The following is a 16,777-nucleotide window of genomic DNA, read 5'->3' as shown; positions in this document are numbered from 1 at the left end:
TGAAAAAGTAAACAAAGTGATTTTTAAGTGAAAACCTCCCACATACATTTTGTCTGATTCTAAGTGCATGATTATTCTGATAACATTTCAAAAATGTTTTAAAAACTAGCATGAACTTAACCGGTTCCAACTTTCCTTAATACTAATGTGGTTTCAAAATTTCGAACAGGTTCTTCTTGGATTGTGTGTATGCTTCTTCTCACCTTACTAAGGTGAGTATGTAAATGTCTTGAGAGATCTAAATGGAAGACAATGGCCCCAACAGTACAAGTGATTCTGGGTTCAGAAAAATAGTTCCTCACTTTGGGTTCATTTTTAATTGGTGGGAAAATATATAAGAAGCATACCTTCTCTACTTCTTTTCTTGTTCCATTCTGGTCTCAAGCCCAAGTGCTAAAAATTGATGAACTCTGAAATTTCCAGTGCCAGTGTTCAGATTCAAGACATTAGTAAGTTCAAATCAGTTTGGGGAAAAGCAGCTCACATTTGAGTCAGACTTCTGTCTTGGGAAGGTTGGTTTCTTGCTTTTTATCTTCTCACATCTTTTCTAAAAGTATTTTCTTTCTCTCTCATACCTGTGATTAGTTTATATGAAAGCCTTTTCCTCTTCTTTCAAAACGATCTGTTCCGTGAAGCATTTCAGGAGCGAGGGACCACCTACTATTTTACACTGTCTCATTAAATGGATCTCTGTGTCATCTTTATGCATCTCTGTGGACTTTTCAATCCAAGTCCTTCAATGGTGATATTTTTATTCCCTATTCTCTGGATGACTATTAACCATTTGAAAGCAATGCTACAGAGATATGAAGGGACGGTATGAGTTTATGTAATTCAGAGTTGAGAGGTATAATCCTGACATATAAAGAGGTAATATATGACTTAGGTAAATATTTTAATATCTGAGGAATTATGATGTAATTTGTTTTCACATCTTTTTTGGTGTCTTACACATTTTCTTTCTATCATTTATCAGTTCTGTCATAAGACTTAAAATATTTTTGGGCATGGTTGTTTATGTTCTTATGATTTATTTCTTCCTCCCACCGCCATGTGTGTGGCCAAGTATTTATAATATATAATATGTCACATACCCAAGAAGAAATAATTAGGGCCCATGCAATTCAGATATTTCTCTTTAATGATAACTGTTGTTTGTTGAATGCATTTGAATCCCCACTGTGATTAATATATACAATTGAGTAATACAAGTGGGTTCTGATATTGTTGATGATTTCTTCCTTACTAAGGTAACTGGTGATAATCCTAAGAACTATGGCTAAATGAATGTTGTATTACAGTGTAGGCATTCTATTCTATTTATCTTCTTTTTTTCCAATTGGTCTGTTCTATGTTATGATGTCCATTTCTTGCCTCCAAACCCTTATAGCTGAATACTGTTATGTGTTTGTGGCCTTATGCAAAGTGTGGCCATTATGTCCTGAGATTTTATCAATTAATGTCTATATAAAGCTTTGCTCCTCTCAGGTGTGCTCTGCAGATTGTTCTATGGATCACTGAAGCTCTATGTCCTTCCCTGAGCACCAAATTTATGTTGTTATTTTTTGGTACTGGCCTCTCTCTGCAGGATCAGCATGCTTGGAGGGTTATGTCCTCTTTGCTGTGTGGCCATTGGAGGGCTTGAACACTCCTTTTGTGGAAAGAGTCTTTTCCTACTTGGAGTCTTGTCTTAAAAGTCATCTGTTACTCAGTCAAGCCTGAGCACTTCCTGTGAGTCAACATTAGTTCTGGTTAATACTGTTTAATAACTTAATATTTTTTGGAGCAGGTTATACATACTCACATGTGTTTGTATGAAAGTATAAATGTGTGTGTAAATATGTTTATACACACACATATATATATATACACACATATATTACATTTATATGTTAAATCATAGAAATTCAGAATGTTTTCCTGAGTGTCAGTGCGAATGGATCTTCTGGTTCTGTATTCTGTTTTCATGGCAAGGACTTCAGAGGAATTTTGAGGGAAAGAATATGGTCTTTATTCTCTCAGTTTTACATCTCATAATGGGCAGAACTCAGGACATTCTTTGCTTTTTCTGAGTTACTGGTATGAAACTATAATCTATGGATTTTAAATGAAATATTTTTGAGGTTTTTTTTACATATTTGAATAGTTTTTAGTTGAATTCATAACTTTTATAATGGGGAATATATGATAAACTTAGCTTCCAACTTACCTGGATTTTTATATTTATTATTTTATATGTATCATTTTATTTATTTTATATTTAAAGTATATTTCTTCCAAACAGCAAAGTCTAGTCTGACAATATTCTCCTTTCACAATGGAATGCTTAATCCACTTTAAGTGAGTGTAATTATTCATGTAGTTGAATTTTAGTCTGTCATCTTGCTATTTGATTTTATTTTTCCTATCTGTTCCTTATTTCTCTGTGCCTTATTTCTTGTGTCTTTTGGGTGAGTCACTATATTTAGTATTTCTTTTTATTGCCTCTACTGACTTTTTGCCTATACCTCTGTACATTTTTAGAGGTTGCTCTATAGATAATATAATTTAAAGATAAACTCTAAGATCCTTACATAAATACAATTTAATTCTCACCCTGCAGCTATTCCACTTGGTTCTTTCCAAAATTCTTCATTTGTTCATACCTATTGCCCAACTTTTATACTGATTTCTTTAATGTATTGATTTTAATTATTTTAATACCTCTTTGTGATAATACAAATATATAAGCTCTCTCCAGATTTGCTTCTATTACTTTTTTCTCTTTCCTGATTATGGGTCACATATTTCCTGCTTCTTCAGATATCTTATGATTTTAAAAAATTTTTTTCCAGGCATTGTATGTAAAAGGATATTATAAATAATATTTGCCACCATAAAAGTGATGCTGCTTCTTTTTTCAGGCTGTCAGTATGAAGGACTAAATTAATCTGATCAGTAGTGTAGCTGGATTGGGGCTTTGTCCCATATTTGTTTAGTTATATCAGTTGTCACTGGCTTCAAATGTTTTGATGGTGGGATCAAGTCATGTTCTTCAGCAGGGTTTCATGAGATTCTAGAGATCCCAGAAGCCAGCTTTAATTGTCACTGGGAGCCCTCTTTGCTCTCCAGTCCTGCCCCCCCATTTTTTGCACCCCTTTCACCTGGCTGCCTCATCACCTCTGTAGGATTGCTGTAGTACACTATTAAGGCTCCAGAGTAACTTGGAGGGATTGCTTTGGGAATAAAAAAAAACATGTTTTTAGGCATTTATTTATTTAAAAAATCTATTGAGATAAAATTCACAATCTGTAAATTAACTATTTTAAAGTGAACAATTTGGTGACATTTACTACATACACAATGTTGTGCAAACACCACCAAGTTCCAAAATATTTCCATTGCTCTCAAATAAAACCTCTTATCCATTAAGCAGTTTCTCTCTATTAGTACCCTTGCCTGGCCTCTGGCAACCACCAATATATATGCTGTCTCTTTGGACTTACCAATTCTGGATAATTCATATCAATGGAATCCTATAAAATTAATCCTTGAACAACATGGGGTTTAGGTGTGTTGACTCCCTGCACAGTCAAAAAGCCATATATTTTTATTGTCTCCCCCAAAACTTAACTATTGATAGCTTACTGTTGACTAGAAGTCTTACTGGTAACATAGTTAACATATATTTTATGATATATGTGTTATATACTGTTTTCTTATAATAACACAAGCTAGAGAAAAGAAAATGTTATTAAAATCATAAGGAAGAGAAAATACACTTATAGTACTCTATTTATTGGAAAAAAAACCACACATGTAAGTGGACCCGTGTAGTTCAAATCCATGTTGTACAAGGATTAACTGTAATATGTGATCTACTGTGTCTGGTTTCCTTCACTTAGTATAATGTTTTGGAGGTTTCCTTTGGTATTTTTCCCTGCCCTCAGCTTTCAGCATCCATTACCTTCAGCTGGTGAGGATTGAGAGTGACTTCTCTTCATTCTCCTATCTTTATCTTCAGGCTCCAGTAAGTCACTGTTGGTCATTGTATTTGGTGAAGATTCTGTTGCCTCTTCTGACCTATGACCAGGCTTTGACACTCAATGAAATCCTATGGGAAAGAATTGAAAGTTGGGGAACTTGCTTGGTGTTCCTCAAGATCAGATTTATCACATCAATCTTCAAGGAGCTGTTAAAAGTTTTTTCAAAGTTTAGCTAGTTTCTTTTTCATTCTATCTTTAGCAGATTTATCTTCTTTTTGATATTTTGCTAGGGAGTAAAGAAACTGTGGATCTCTTCTCCTGGATGGATTTATCACTTCTAGAATTTAGTTTTCTTGTGTTTCTTTGCATCTTCAGCAATCCTCAGTGGGAATCTTTGCCTTGATCCTGTTCTTAGAGGAAAAGCTTTCATTTTTTTCACACTGAGTATGATGTTTGCTGCAGGTTTTTCACATATGGCTTTTATTATGTTAAGATAGTCTCTTCCTAGTCCTAGTTTTTTTTGGGGTTTTTTTTTTTATCATGAAAGTGTGTTGAATTTTGTCAAATTCTTTTCCTGCATTAATTGAAATGATCATGTATTTTTTCCTTCATTATGTTAATATGGTTTATTACATTGATCAATTTTCATATGTTGAACACTTCCAGGAATAGATCCCACTTGGGCATGGTGTATAATCCTTTTAATATACTGTTGACTTAGATTTGCTAGTATTCTGCTGAGGATTTTTGCATCAATATTCATAAAGAATATTGGTCTGTGTTTTTCTTTTCTGGTAGTGTCTTTGACTGGCTTGGTTATCAGTGCAATGCTCACTTTATAGAATGAGTAAGGAAGTGTTCCTTCCTCTCCGATTTTGTAGAAAAGTTTGAGAAGAATTAATGTTAGTTCTTTAAATGCTTGTAGATCTCATCAGTGAATCCATAAACTCCACGCCTTTTTTTTTTTTTTTTTTTGCTTGGAGATTTTTTTATATATTACCGATTTATTCCCTTTACTAATTATAGATGTATTCTAATTCCTGTTTCTTTGTAATTCAGTTTTGTATGTTTTGTGTTTCTAGGGATTTGTCCATTTCATATGTTATCCAATTTATTGGTGTACAATTTTTCATAGTAGTCTTAAAATCTTTTTTATCTCTGTAGAATAAGTAATAATGTCCTCACTTCCTTTTCTGATTTTAACAGAATCTTTTCTCTTTATTCTTTGTCAATTTAGCTAAGGGCTTGTCAATTTAGCCAATCTTTTCAAAGAACAAACTTTTGTTTTCACAGATTTTCTCCATTGTTTTTCTGTTCTCTACTTTATCTCTGACTCAACCTTTGTTATTTACTTCCTTCTGTTAGTTTGGATTTAGCTTGTTCTTTTTTCCCCTAATTTCTTTGTAAAGTTAGGCTGTTTATTTGAGACCTTTCTAATTTTTTTAATGTAAGATTTACAGCTATGCATTTCTCCCTTAGCATTGCTTTTGCTGCATCCTATATGTTTTGGTATATTATGATGTGGTTTTTATCATTTCTAAGGATTTTCTAATTTCCCATTTGAGCTCTTTAATTCATAGGTTGTTTTAAGAGTATGTTAATATCCATAAATTTGTTATTTTCCTAATTTTATTCTGTTATCGATTTCTAACTTCATCTTGTTGCTGTCAGAGAAGATACTTTGTACGATCTCTATATCTTTGAACCTATTGAGTTCTAATTTGTAGCCTAAGATATGGTCAATGCTGGAAAATATCCTGTATGCACTTGAAAAGAATGTATAATCTGTTTTTGTTGGGTAAAGTACTCTGTATATGTCAGATCTAGTTTGTTGTTCAGGTCTTCTATTTCTTTACTTATCTTCTGTCTCATTGTTCTATTGTTCTATCCATTATTTTTTTTTTTTAAATTTATTTATGATAGTCACACAGAGCAAGAGAGAGGCAGAGACATAGGCAGACGGAGAAACAGGCTCCATGCACCGGGAGCCCGACGTGGGATTCGACCCCGGGTCTCCAGGATCGCCCTGGGCCAAAGGCAGGCACCAAACCGCTGCGCCACCCAGGGATCCCTGTTCTATCTATTATTAAAAGGGGAATATTGAAGTCTCTAACCTTTATTGTAGAACTCCCTTCAATTCTGACAATTTTTATTTCATTCATTTTGGTGGTCTTTTACTAGGTGCACAAATGTTTATAGTTGCACCTTTTGCTTTATTGAACTTTTATTAATATGTAATGTCCTTCTTTGTACCTTGTAAACTATTTTGGCCTGAGGGAAAGGAGCTTGCAACCATGGGGAGGAAGTTCAACAATGGCTACCAGCATTATCTCTTTATGCTCTTTCTTTAGGTCATCTTACCCATCCCCATGAATTTATTTACCACTACTGACTAATGACTTCTAAATTTATATTTTGAACCTAGTGTTCACCTTGGACCTCAAAACTCATACATAAATTTATATATATTTCTGCTTGGAATATAGTTGGTATCTCACATGCACTTCAAAATTAACATGACTGTAAAAAAAACAAAACAAAACAAAAAAACAAAATTAACATGACTGTAATTGAACACATAAACTTTTGTGAAATTCCTTGTCTTCTGGTCTTACCCATCTCAATAATCAGTTTAGTTGTCCAAGTCAGAAACCTAGGAATTATATTTTATTCTGTATATTTTCACTCACCATACCCAATTCATACAATTTCCCCACATTCAGTCTTCAAAATCTATCTTAAATTGTTTTGCTTTTTACCATCTCTACTACCAGCAACTTGGTCTAGATTATCAATATCTATTGCCTGGCCTGCTACAGCAACTTCATAACTGATTTTCTTGCTCTGTACTAGTTACCATCCAGAACATTCTCTACAAATCAACCATAGAAGTCTTTCTCTAAACATAAATTTAACCATGATACTCCTCCACTTAATGCGGTTTGTTATAATTAAAATAAAAATCCATATTCCTCATCATGGCAGACATGGCCCTGAATGCTTTCTGCTTACTTCTCCATTTTCTTCTTGAGTCATTCTCTCCTTTGCTCACTATATTGCAGAAACTTTGGCTTATTTTCTGTTATTGGAAGAAATGAGTCTTTTTTCCATCTCAGAGCCTGCCCGTACGTATCTTGTTCCCTGTAATAAGAATGTTCTTCCCAATCTCTTCAAATAGTACCTTCTTGTTTTTTACATCTCACTTAAATGTAGTTGTCTCAGATAGACTTTCTCTGATCATTCCATTCAAGGAACTTCCTCTCCCCATTTACTTTAAATGCCACTTCATATGGCCTCTTCCCAACATTATCTCTGTATTAGTTTCTGTACCTATTATAACAAATTACCACACATTGGGCAGTTTAAAACACAAATGTATTTTTACATAGTTCTAGAGACCAGAAGTCCAAAATCAATGTGTTGGCAGGGCTATACTTTTTCTGGAGGCTCTAGGGACTCATTGTGTCTTCCAGCTTTCAGCATTCCTTGGCTTGTGGCCACATCACTCCAAACCCTGCCTCCATAGTCACATTGACTCTTCTCTTTTGTGTTATCTCTTTTGCATTTCTCCTATAAAGGTACTTGGAAGACATTTAAGGCCCATTCAGGTAATCCAAAGTTATCTCCTCAACTCAAAATTCTTTCATCATGTTTGTAAATATCCTTTTTCCAAATAAAATAACATTTACAAGTTCTAGGCATTAGGATTTGATGTCTTTGAGTGGCCATTCATCCTATTACATGCTCTATCATGACTTTCTGATTATCAGATTTAGAATGCTGTTTTTACATAAATTATATATATATATATATATCTTTAGGTATACGTTTTTTGTCAGTTTCTCTTAGACCAACACTATTCAGTAGAAATATAATGAGAGCTACATACGTAATTTAAAATTCTGGTATCCATATTAAAAGGTGAAAAGAAACACATGAAATTAACTTTTATATTAACTCAGTACATCCAAAATAATATCAACATGAATCAATATCAGACTTATTACTGAATATATATATCATTTTGAATAGTTCTGAAGTTATTACTGGATATATGTTATATATACATACATATATTTACTTATTGAATGAATAGTTGTTATATGAATAAAAGGAGACCTGAAAAATGTCATGCCAAGTCATATTACAATCTTCTTAACATCAAAATAGATATGTATTTTCAGAGTCACATTTATCTGAACTATGAGTAGAAAGTTAAGTATTAGTGATTATGAAACTTCTCTATGTGTCTCTAAACCAACTCACATTTTTGCTTGCACTGTTTCTCTGGATGACAAATTTTACAAGTTTGCATTCTTTAAGAATATTTTATATTTTATTTAAATTTTAAGGGCATTTGTAAATGTTTAATATTCTGGGATTTGGTGAAAATGGATCTTAATACATATTTATTATAATAATTTTCTTAGTTATGGTGAATTCTATTAACCAAAATTGCTGTGGAATTCATCCTCTTAAATATTTATTGTCACATAATATTTTAGATTTGAGCAGTGGGGAAATAACACAGTAGCTCATAGAGAAATTAGAACAGTAATGAAATTCAATCTATAATAGTTTATACATCATTTTGAACTGACTAATATTAGGAAAAGCATGCATATTCTATTAAAATATTAAAAGTTATTGAGGGCAAATTTTTATTTAATATTAAAATATAAAACCTCTTTAATCACTGGAAAGAATCCTCAGAAGTGGAAAGAAAAACTCTACATCAACTTAAACATTTCGGGACAACCAATTTCACTAATTTAAAACAACTTCCAGAGCTAAGGATCCAAGCAAATGAGCCATTTTCTTTAAAAATTCTGACTCATCTTGGGAGCATTAAAATTAATAGAACTTATGATCTTGAGTTCTGCTCATTTGTGAATGTGTTTTCAGTAAGTACACATAATTGGGGTTGGGATCTGACAGTCCCTTATATATATAACCATCATGAATACACATAGAGTTTTACATATTTCAAGGGGTCTGATTCATGATTTTATGAAATGAAATGAACTAATGCAGAAAACAAATCTTATTGCAGACCAGTGGGATGCTCTATCCCTGTAAAACATTAGGATTAAAAGTACTAAGACAATATTTTAGCCCAAAGCCTGAATCCTTTCTATAGAATTCTAGGGCAAAGAAAGTGATGGAGGGAGTGCAATGGAGGGAAGGTGGGTAGAGTCAGGGAAATCTTGTGATCACGTTTTGCAAGGATTTCATGGATGAGTGGGTCAGTGCTTCATTTCGTAGAGGCAAATTTTTAGCAGTGGTTATCATCAATCTTCCTTCAGGCCTTGTTATTTTTCGAAACACGCAAGCGTAAAGGCTTGAAGGAAGGCATCTCTGCCCTGGACAACTTCCTGGACAAATTGTAGGCAGCCCTCCCCTGCAGCCCGCCACCCCAGGTGGGACTCAGCACAGCCCCTGCACCCGGCTAACTATCGACTGCAGCAACAAGCCATCGCATTCTCCATGACACCTTGAGACTGTCCAGTGGCGCTCCACCTGACAGGTTCTAGGGCCCACTCAGTGCCATCACTCAACGTGAACACTTGATGCCATTTCTTTCTATATGCATTCCAAGATTTCAGAGGCAACAGAAATGCCCTGGCAGCAGGGACTTATTTGGCCAGTGGGGAGGTGGGGGAGGCAGGATGGGACACTCAACATTTTTTTTTCCATTTCAGAAACTCCAATGTAAAACAAACAAACAAACAAACAAAAAACCCGAAAAAAACAAAACAAAACAAAAACCAAAAAAACAAAAGCACATTAAGAGGCTTATTTGGGTAAATGGCCCATAGTGGATTTCCCCCCAGAAAGGGGGAAGGAAGAAAGGATAGGCCTTTCTTTTTAGACAGAAGCTAGAAGGCAGGAAACTTTGTGCAGTGTCACTGTGAACACCTCCAGCTGTATTAGTGCCATTGGAATAATAAATTTGATATGGTGGTGGAAAAAAAAAAAAGTTTACTGTCCCTAGTCCTTGTCTGTGTAGTTTCTGATACCTTCCTCCAGGAGGCTCAGATTCTGAGCCAGTTCTGTTGAAGGTGGAAGAAATGTTCTATCTACACTTTAACCATACCAGTCAGTAGTGTCAGAATTCAGTTGTGCTGTCTCAGAATTGTTGTTGTGTCTAGAAGGACCTTGAAGGATTGAACAAGCTCACACAAGCTGGCACTTTCATTATTAGTTGCCCTGCTTTGTACTCTGGTTCTGTATTGGGACACTGATACTCTGTCTTTGACAGGCTCTTATTCCTGGAGATGGATATAATATTTTAATGAGAACAAAGGGCAGCAATGATGAAAACCCTAAATTTGTTTCTCCAAGATTTAACTATGCGAGTCTTTGGTTTATAACTCTATGTTTTTCATATTCAGTAATTTATGAAAGTCATATCTAATAATTGGTAAGTGTTGATATCAAAGGGTGAGAAGTACATAGTGACTACTTTTAGAATTGTCTAAGTTTCTGAGTAATAAGGTTAAAATTTAACAGATATCATAGATTTTGAAGTTAATATAATGTCTAGGCATGTTTATAAAAATTAAGTTTGTTTATGAAGATATTTTTACTAAAAGAATTTTAGGTACTTTCAGTATTATATAATCAAAGATTTAAAAGTTTTAAGAACTGTATAATGCTTATCCCTAAGAACTTCTGAAAATATGCTAATGTAAAATCAAATACATCAAGACTCAAATATGAAAGTCCATCACATTGTAGAAAAACATTTATAAAGAAACAAAAATGTCTGAGAATGAAAAGAGAGAAACTGCATAGAATTAAAGAACTAGAACAACACATATTAAGGATCATAAGCTATAATCATGTAGAAGAGCATAATCCAGTAAATTTGTGTTAAAATGTGATTTTATCTTATATTATATAATATGTTTATTATATCAAATATATACTAATAACACATATTATGTATGTTATTGTATATACTTTAAAATAATGTAATAAATATGTGACCTCTGAAAAAACTTAGGTCATTGTTGTATATCACACTTACCTAGGTACAAATATACCTTTACTCAGAAGAACATAGTTTCTCATAGCTTTAGCTGTTTCGATGTCATGCAGATGGGTACAGCACCATCACAATTCCTAGAGACAGACTTCTGACTTTCTCTATTTTTACCTTTAAAAACCCATGAGTGTGAATTATTCAAAAGTTTGATTATTGGATTTAGATACTGTATCTAAGGAGAATTAGGTATTTAATTATCCTGACAATAAACTTTATGAATAAGTAACTAAAATACATTCATATTTTATTAATACTTATCAGGATCTGTAAGAATAATGAGTATTATGTAGGTCATCTGAATTTCCATAAATTTCGTCGACTTTTTGATTTCAAGATATGAATGCTTTATAATTAAGAAACTTATGAAAGCCAGTTAAAATTTTTGTGTCATGTCCTTTTCCATTACTTCATCTAAGCTCTTTCACAAAGTTAGACCTCCTTGGAGGTCCACAGGAAGTAGGTTCAAATTGACCAGATTTCTGTGGACACTGTTCATTGGACTATCAACTGCTCTACACTTAGACTAAGCCAACAACTGGATCAGTTTTATTATCTCTCACATTTCTATATGTTTTCTGCTCATTCATCTCCCCTCTAGCATGTATTAATTAGGTGGTGAATAAGACAAAGAATAATACTTTTGTTCTTACAGATTCATCTACTGTCACTAATGCATTCCCAAGCCAGCCACTTGGAATATCTCTGCATATCTCACATCTTGTTGCAGAATTCTCAAGACTCTCAAATCCTATTTAATTTCCATTAATTTTAATAATGCACAGAATGGAGTTCTTCTCAAAGGAGTAAAGGGGATTTTGTTAAATTAAATAAGTAACAATGGGGTGTTAGGATTCCCAAAACCCTAGAACTCATGAGTATTGACAATTTAAGTGGCAAATTACCCAATAGTACAGTGGTTGAGATTCATTTATTTTCAGGGAAGAGAATAGTGAGCTGCTTCTCCTCTCACTTTAGCATTCTCAGTTGGTCCAGTGATAGGGTGTCATGTCTCAGCCACGCTCTTAGTAGTACATATTTTGGAAGGGACCAGGGTTCACAGATGATCAGCAAAAAGGTCTGCCTATTGAGGCTTCCCTGTTTCCCTAAGATGGTGAGTTAGCAATTGATTTTGACATAGCTTGGGCAACCCAGGTGGCCCAGTGGTTTAGCGCTGCCTTCAGTCCAGGGTGTGATCCTGGAGAACCGGGATCGAGTCCTGCGTCGGGCTCCCTGCAAGGAGCCTGCTTCTCTGCCTCTCTCTCTCTCTTTCTGTCTCTCAAATAATAAATAAATAAATAAATAAATAAATAAATAAATAAATAAATTTAAACATAGGTTGAAGAGGGGACCTTCAAATGTGCATTAAGATTTTACAGATTATAAAGTAATATGTTCATTAGATGTCTTCACTCCCTTCTGCTGTCTATCTTATTCCTCACGTCACCACTCCACAACCCATATACTGTATCCTTCAATTCTGCCTTTGAGCTTCATTTGATCTCTATTCTCCATCCAACCCTGAGCCATGTTTTACTCCATCCCCAAATGAGGTGCTGGATATTCAGGGATAGAGTAGGGAGGGATTAGGGGCAAGTTAGGGTGGAGGGTGAAATGAATCTTAATATAATAATATATTGTTATTAAAATTATATTTTTTAAATTCGGAATGTTTTTACCTTCTGACTCATGTCACTTAATATGGCACATTTAAACAACTGTGTCAAAATATCTTGGCATTCAGCTGCGCAAAAATGTCTTTCTTTAGCCATCAGTGACTTCAGTAACACTTCACATTGAATATTGATGGGGGAAAGAATATTGGTACCATTAAAAGTCACTTTATAAATCTACTAAAGAAATAAGGGAAAAGAAAAGTGTTTGAAACTTGCTACCAGAATAACAATATATCTATATATTTATTCACCTGCCTTTGGCCTTTTATCTCATAAATGCTGCCCCACACAGGCCTTTGTATCTACTGTCAACAGTTTGTCTGGTTTGTCAAAGATATCTCCTCCAGGGATAATTATTTACACATGGAAATTTGTTGGAAATTAGGTATCACCAAGAGGCTGCTTTGTATACTGTGGTAGCATGTATGTAAATACATCAGTTCATATTGAACAAAAGTAAAATACAAGTTTAGGTGAGTGGTCAATAGAGCTGGCCATACACTAGGGTTTCCTGAAATAGAAGGGGCCCTAAGAGGCAGAAAGTTGTGCCAAAAACTTGTTTCTAAAATTTGTGCTAAATTCTTTTACAACATCCCCAATAAATGATAAGGCACATCAAGTGACCAGGAATGCCTAACTCACAAGATAGAATACTCCATTTCCAGTTCTAATTCAACTCTTTATTTTGACTGTAATCTGCCTGTCTAATCCTTCTAGTCCTATTGTAGCTTTCTGCAACCACAGGTTGAGACTAGCGCATTTTCACCATAGCAGTTTTGCAGGTTATTTGAAGACAGATATAAATGATCTCTATTTTTTGGTTTAAATGAAATCTTACCTTTAATTTGTAATGCTGAGGGGTAGATAGAATACTTGTGTCCTGAGAATATCTAGAAGAAATGCTAATGATGTAATTGATACAATGTTGTATGTTAACTGTGCTGGAATTAAAAAAAAAAAAAACTTGTTCAAAAAGATATGTGTACCCTTATGTTTATTTATTGTTTTAAAAGATTTTATTTATTTATTCATGAGAGAAACAGAGAGAGAGAGGCAGAGACACAGGCAGAGGGAGAAGCAGGCTCCATGCCGGGAGCCCGATGTGGGACTCTATCCCAAGACTCCAGGATCACACCCTGGGCTGAAGGCAGCGCTAAACCACTGAGCTACCCAGGCGCCCCCTGCCCCCCACCTGTTTATTGAAGCATTATTTACCATAGCCAAGACTGGAAGGAAACCAAGTGCCCACTGATAGATGAATGGATAAAGAAGATGGGGTGTATATGTGCAATGAAATATTACTCAGATATAAAAGAGAATGATATGTTGCCATTTGCAACAATATGGATTGACCTAGAGGGTCCATTGTATGTTATGCTATATGAAATATGTCAGACAGAAAAGACAAATACTTTATGATTTCACTTATATATGGAATCTAAGAAACAAATGAAAAACAACAACGACAAAACCAGACAGAAGAGAGCAGATTGGGCCAAATTATTATTATTATTTTAAATATATTTTTTAATATTTTATTTATTTATTTATTTATTTATTTATTTATTTATTCATGAGAGACACAGAGAGAGAAGAGAGGCAGAGACACAGGCAGTGGGAGAAGCAGCTCCATGCAGGGAGCCCGAAGTGGGACTCGATCGTGGATCTCCAGGATCACACCCCGGGCTGAAGGCGGCACTAAACCGCTGGGCCACCAGGGCTGGATTAGGCCAAATTAAAGGGAACTGAAAAGTATAAACTGGTGTGCCTGGCCTATTCAGTTGATCAAGGGGCCGCCTCTTGATTTTGGCTCAGGTCATGCTCTCAGCGTCCTGAGATGGAGTCCTGCATCAGACTCCACACTCAGCGAGGAGTTTTCTTGAGGATTCTTTCTCTCTCTCCCTCTGCCCCTCCTCCCACTCTTTCTCTCTCAAATAAATGTTTTTTTTAAAAAAATGTTTGAAAAAAGAGGTATAAACATGCAGTTATAAAATAAATAAGTCAGAGAGTGAAAAATATCACATAAGGAAATAGTCAATAATATAATAATGTTTTATGGTAACAGAATGTGACCACACTTATGATGGTGAGTACTGGGTAACATATAGAGTTGTTGAATAAATATGTTGTACACTTGAAACAAAAGATATGCTAATGAAAATTAAAGGAGAAATCAAATATGTCAAGACTCAAACAAACAAACAAAAAGAATCCTGATGTTGACCAAGCAAATACTATGATTTTGACTTTTCTCAAAATGCACCAGTCTACCCATCACAGCATAAAGAGCCACAGTGATGTTTGAAATCAAGTGATTATTTGTAAATTCGCTGATGTGTACAGATTTTCAGAACATATAGTTTAATTTAAAACTCGTTAAATGTTTCATGCTCATAGACAAAGAACTTTCAAGCAATAAGCAATGTTTAGGAGATAACCTGCAGCTCAAGAAATGTGAGGTCTTTGAAAGGTAGATTTCAAATATATCTTTCAGATACTTTAAAATTAAAAATTTACAAATATTACAGGAATATTATTTACATATTCCTAACTTCATTATAATTTTTCACTAAGAGAATTGTGAATTTTATCCATTTTAATAGAAAACATTCAGTTAAAATTGATACATACTATGTTCTAGATATTTTTATTGATTTCTTCTTTCTGAAGTTTCTCATTTTTTGTCTATTTTATTATCTAAGTTAAAATTCTTGAGGTTCTTCTCTAGTCTTTTATATTTTAATGTAGATTAAAGAAATCCTTTTTGAAATTATGATGACAGTAAGCCATGCTGAAACATTTATCAAATATATTCATAATTTCTTATTATGCTACTTTTAAATTTAATAACTAACACTTGTTTTAGAAAGAAAAGAACAGGATTAACTTTTCTCACACAGAGAAATTAGAAGATAGTATTCACTGCTATTGTAATTTATTACTACTCTGAGTTCTCAAAGTTACCAAAGAGTAGCAGTGAAAATAATTGCAAGAAAACTGGAGAAAAGGGCAGCCTGGGTGGCTCAGCAGTTTAGCATTGCCTTCAGCCCAGGGCCTGATCCTGGAGACCTGGGATCGAGTCCCACATCAGGCTCCCTGCACGGAGCCTGCTTCTCCCTCTGCCTGTGTCTCTGCCTCTCTCTCTCTCTCTCTGTTTCTCATGAATAAATAAATAAAATCTTAAAAAAAAAAACTGGAGAAGAAACTTCCATATTTTGAGATCATGAACTGAAAATGTTTTATTCTTAGCTATTTATAAGGATGGGTAAATTGCTTTCATATGGTTGAACATATATTCCAAATTTTCACAAACTGAATAAGGGGGACATTTTTGAGAAGAACTGAGTCTCTTGGAAGGAAGTTGTGATGCTCAAAGGAAAGTTTATAATATCCATTACTTGTTCAAAATTTGTTAACAACAACAAAATGTACTTCAGTGACACTATATTTTATCTTGTGGGATACTCTTTATATATATGCACAACTTTTATTTCCTTTAGGTGGGGTCTGTGTCTTGTCCATATTTTTACTACATCTGAGATTGAGTACATGGTAGGCATTCACTCAATGCGATTCCTATTTCCATAAACTTTTGATATTGCTATTAAAGTACCATTTCAATATGTTTTTAATATGTGTCCTAAATAATGATCTAAGATGGACTGTCAGTTACAATACACATTTATTTAACTTGAAAATAATTTTAAATGATACATGTGTTCCAGTTTTCAGAATTCATCAGAGTCCTGTAAAATAGAATGCTTTAGAATGTGTTCAACTCATAGTTGTATTCTGCACACTTGAAAGGGGTGGGAAGGACTGATGTTAAATACCAAACCTAAAATGTATTGGTATGAGAATATAGGCAGAATATATTTTCTTCAGCTTCCAAGAGAAGTTAAAAAGAAATTTGAATTCATATGTCATCTCTAATTTTATAAGCCTTGCAAAACCATTTCTTAATTTGGCACCATTAGCAGCCTGATTGGAGGCCACAGTGTTTGCCCAACCAGATCCAGTGAATTGGGAATCAGAGTGAATGAGTATTAAGATAGCAACATATGAGGAGAACTGTATTACAGAAATCA

The 16,777-nt window shown here is 34.2% G+C and overlaps 1 long non-coding RNA gene across 5 annotated transcripts in view; it reads left to right on the top strand.

Moving 5' to 3' along the window:
• Window positions 1-16,777, top strand: part of LOC140610079 (uncharacterized) — a 171,205-nt gene that overhangs the window by 103,568 nt on the left and 50,860 nt on the right. For 3 of the 5 annotated variants that reach the window (XR_012011861.1, XR_012011859.1, XR_012011858.1), the window contains exon 4: window positions 170-212. The exons of the other annotated variants lie outside the window; for them this stretch is intronic. This is a non-coding gene — a long non-coding RNA (uncharacterized lncRNA). The remainder of the gene's footprint in view (window positions 1-169; window positions 213-16,777) is intronic. 5 annotated transcript variants of the gene reach the window in all.

Source organism: Canis lupus, chromosome 19, assembly GCF_048164855.1.
Source record: "Canis lupus baileyi chromosome 19, mCanLup2.hap1, whole genome shotgun sequence".
In the NCBI taxonomy this organism is placed as follows: Eukaryota; Metazoa; Chordata; class Mammalia; order Carnivora; family Canidae; genus Canis; species Canis lupus.
The sequence above is the reverse complement of the archived record's forward strand: the minus strand, read 5'-3'. Positions and strand labels throughout refer to the sequence as shown.